This window comes from Herpailurus yagouaroundi, unplaced genomic scaffold (assembly GCF_014898765.1).
Source record: "Herpailurus yagouaroundi ecotype Mexico unplaced genomic scaffold, PumYag 67556, whole genome shotgun sequence".
NCBI classification, from domain to species: domain Eukaryota; kingdom Metazoa; phylum Chordata; class Mammalia; order Carnivora; family Felidae; genus Herpailurus; species Herpailurus yagouaroundi.
In genome coordinates this window covers 331,765-336,436 of record NW_024420362.1, presented here as the reverse complement: position 1 = coordinate 336,436, position 4,672 = coordinate 331,765, and positions in this window count along the sequence as shown.

Here is a 4,672-nt window from a genome sequence, read left to right as displayed (position 1 = left end):
ATGACGATGATAATGACATTGAAGACATCAGAGACCAAAAGTCTTCAAACCACTATATATGAAGCATTTTTCAAACCACACAGAGGTTAGAACAGGAATGCACATGGCTTATCTCATGACTCTCTTCTTTCGTCTCTAATAAAGACCTGCTTCCATTGGTTCCTAAATTGGCTTGCTCCCTGGGTTTGGTATTTAAGATAACAACTCTTATTTATTTTTTTTTCCTGAATCTTTTCTGAATATTTGCTCTCTGTCTCAGATTCTGCGTCTGGGATTGTGTTCTAACTTCACACCCATGCCATGACCTGGTATGCTCCTAGACTCTTCCTCTGCCAATTTATGCTGATCAGACTGAAGATGCTAGATCCTCTTGCTTGTATTGATGCCAGGCTCTGCTTGGGAAAGTATTTTTTTTAACTTTTATTCATTTTGAGAGACAGAGAGACAGATAGTGAGCAGGGGAGGGTCAGAGAGAGAGGGAGACACAGAATCTGAAGCAGGATCCAGGCTCTGAGTTGTCAGCACAGAGCCCAATGTGGGGCTTGAACCCATGAACTGTGAGATCATGACCTGAGCTTAAATCAGACACCTAACCGACTGAGCCACCCAGGCACCCCGGGAAAGTATTTTTAAGATGCAATAATGTCAACCTCATGCTTATGGTTAAAGGCTCCTCCTTATAAAGGTAATACAGAATAGTGTTCCCTGAAGATGCATGCATGCCATTTCAGTGGTATTTCAGGTTCACAGAGCACTTCCCTGAGAATTATTATGTCTACATCCTTGGAGCCTAGAGCTCTATAATCAATTGCTATTGTGGAAAAATATATATCCATAACATTCTGAGGGAGTCATCTAACTGTGTTGTGACTTTTCTGTTACCCCATCTATAAACCACAGGGTTTACACGTCACTTCAGGAAGGTATTATGGGAGTTAATGAACCAGAGGTTGTAAGGGGGATTTAGCCTGTCAGATGAAAGGTGCTGCTTAAGTATAGAGAATTCCAGTTTTATTCAAGGCCAAAGCAACAAATCAGGAAATCATGGTACTTTTATGAAAGGGCAGAGGGCACCATCAGTACATTCTCAATGTAAACTGTGAACAATCTCCAAAATGAGTGATTTGGAGTTTACAAACTTATGGTTCAGTGGTGGCTCCTTTTTTCCTGCAGCTGCCACATCCTCTGCATGATAAAATTAGTTTCATTTTGTCCAATTTGCTCTTGGTTCCCTTGACACAACATGCATTCCTTTAAAATCCCTTCTGGATGAAACTATGGTACAGAAATATAACGTGTACAAATACATCTACTAAAATGGATGATAAAAGTACAAACCTGCAGGACAAGCTGTGCCTCTGGCATGTTTTTAGCTGTTCCTTTTGAGATATACAAGCAAGAAGACATCTGCAGCTAAAATACATTAAAGAGTTTTTGTTTATCACATCGGTGAGAGAAGGTACAGAAAGGCAAATGGGGGAAAGATAATATGCCACCTCTTGTAGCATTTTTGAGATTTGTTACACAGAGGAAAAAACACTGGGATTATAAGTCCTTTCCACCCATTTTAATTGGATTACTTGTTTTTTTTGGGGGGGTGTTGAATTTCATAAGTTCTTTATATATTTTGGACACTATCCCTTTATTGGATATGCCATTTGGAAATATCTTCTCCCATTCAATAAGTTGCCTTTTAGCTTTGTTTGTTGCTTCCTTCACTGTGCAGAAGATTTTATCTTGATGTAGTCCCTATACTTTCTTTTTCATTCTGTTTCCCTTGCCACAGGAAACCTATCTAGAAAGAAGTTGATATGGCTGATGTCAAAAAATGGCCAGAAGACATGAATAGATGTTTTTCAAAAGAAGACATCCAAATGGCCAAGAGACACATGAAAAGATGCTCAACATCACTCATCATCAGGGAAATACAAATCAAAATTACAATGAGATATCACCTCATACTGGCCAGAATGGCTAAAATTAACAACACAGGCAACAACAGATACTGGAAAGCATGTGGAGAAAGGAAAACTCTTTTACAATGATGGTGGGAATGCAAACTGGTGCAGCCACTCTGGAAAATAGGTTGGAGGTTCTTCAAAAGTCAAAAATAGAACTGGTCTATGATCCAGCAATTGCGCTACTAGGTATTTAACTAAAGAATAAAAAAAATACTAATTCAAAGGGATACATTCACTCTGATGTTTATAGCAGCATTATCTATAGTAGTCAAATTATGGAAAGAGCTTAAGGGTCCATCTACTGATGAATCAATAAAGAAGATAAAGAAGATAAATGGAATTTACTCAGCCATAAAAAATAATCAAATCTTACCATTTGCAATGGTGTGGATAGAGTTAGAGAGTATTTTGTTAAGTGAAATATGTTAGACGAAGACAAATACTATATGATTTCACTCATATTTGGAATTTAAGAAACTAAACAAACAAACAAAGGGGGAAAAAAAGAAGCAAACCAAAAAACAGATTCTTAACTATAGAGTACAAACTGATGGTAACCAGAGGGAGGTGGGTGGGGAGATGGCTTAAATAGTTGATGGTGATTAAAGAGTGCACTTTCTGTGATGAGCAGAGTGTTGTATGGAAGTCTTGAATCACTATATTGTACACGTGAAACTAATATAACACTATATGTTAACTAACTGGAATTTACATAAAAGCTTAAAAAAAGAAGTCCTTTCTAAAGACTCTCATTCAGTTTCCATAACATTGTGACAATTCTGCAGGGCTCATTTTATTTGACTTGGGGTTTGCTTTCTCCTGAGCTGATTCCCCTACTGACCACTTCAATTCTCATCTGCTTTGAGTTCAGCCATTTCTGTCCTCCACTGCTTGCTATCAAAAGGGTCCTGCTGAAGCAACCAGAGTTCACTGTTTTGGGGAATATTTATTTATTCACATTTTAAATTTAGTGTGTTTTGAATATATTCTTGCCTACCATTGAAGGAAAGTTTACATAATGATATTAGCTGTAAGGAATTTAGAATGCATTTCATTTTGTTTGTAATTTCAGCAGACAATTCTCACTTTCCATAATAAAGCTGGTTTTCCTAACCAGGGAAAAAGACCATAAATATTCACAAGTTTGATATATATTTGAGTAATGAAAAGAAAAACCAGCAGTGTGAAAATAAAAGTCAGGGAACTGTGTTTCATGCTTTGTCCCCCTCTGTGCAGGTTTCTTGCATTCTTTCCTTTACTTAGCCCTACCTTCCTTGTAAGAATAAGAAACATCGAAATAAAAGACTCTTTCTTGATTTTCCCCGACTCTGAGATACCCTAAGGCTTACAAGATGATACTTTCTCCATTATAGTCAGCCAGTCCTGTAAATCAGCTGTGTGATTAAGAACACTTGAATCTTTCTAGAACTGTTTGTTTACGAAGTTTTACAAGCTGGAAAGAATAGGCTCTTTGGGTACTAAGGGGTGTTTTAAAATTAAAGTAGTTCTGCCTGACGCCGTGAATACAGCTACAAAACAACAACAACAACAACAACAAAACAAACAAACAAACAAAAACCCACAGAAAAGAAAACACAAAACGCAGTTTTCTCTTTCCTTTGCCCTAGAGCTGGGACATTTCCCAGGAGTCTTTGACACTTTCTATTTTATGCACCACTTCCTCTGATAGTGTATCCTCTCTTTCATTTTCTTTCTTGAAATACTTTAGCGTTCAGCATTCATTCACATTTCAATGGGAAGACAACAAAGTTTTTCATGGTTTTGAAGACTGACAGTATTTACTCCCAATGATACATAGTTAAACCACTTTGGTTATTGCCTACATTTGGTCTCTGCTTCAGAGGCAGGGGAGATACCCATGCTGTTACATCTCAACTCTTCAGGTACCTGTTCTGCTTTGAGAAAAGACTTCAGGCCATTGAGATGTATATGGAATGGCATAGTGAAACTCGTTTCTTTTGTAGGGCATGAGACTTAAAGAATCTGAATTTTCAGCGAGTCAAATATCAAGAAAGATGTTTCTTTCATTTTCCTTTGCACTAGTTAATTTGCAGAGGTGCTGATTTTTCTCTTCAGATTTATAAAGCTGGAGACACATTTCTGAAATTGCACAAAAGAATCATAAGGGAGAAAACCGTCTAACAGGAAGGAAGAGAGTCAGATATATCCTAACAGGTATTCTAGTGGGTGTTTGGTTTTGTTCTGTTTTGCCTCCATGACTACTCAAGTTTGAGTCTACAAAGATACCCTGTTGCTTTTAAAGTGTAGATCAAAGGGCTGATTTATTTGCACCTTTGCCATTTGGTGCCATACATGAAATATCAGCAAAGGTCTGTCATGTTGTGCGTATAAGTTCTTTGCTGAATTTAACTTCAAATTGAGCATTGTGTTATTGGCTTGGAAATGTTTTCTTCTAAAAGTGCGACAGAAAGAAGTTATCTTTTGGCAAATAATATATATGAAATAAATGAGAAGTTTCATGGCATAGATCATTAAATGAATTCAAGGACCGATTTGCACTAGGGAATCTTGTCATTGAATAAAGAGGTTCAAAAGTTCTTGGGTGGTTTATTTCAAAATTTAACTCTATAAGAATCTTTGAACTATAGAATGCCCTTTATGATCTGGAAGCAAGCACCTGAGGAAGAAATAAGTTCTTGTAAAGTTCAATTAATTAATTACTTTCAAAT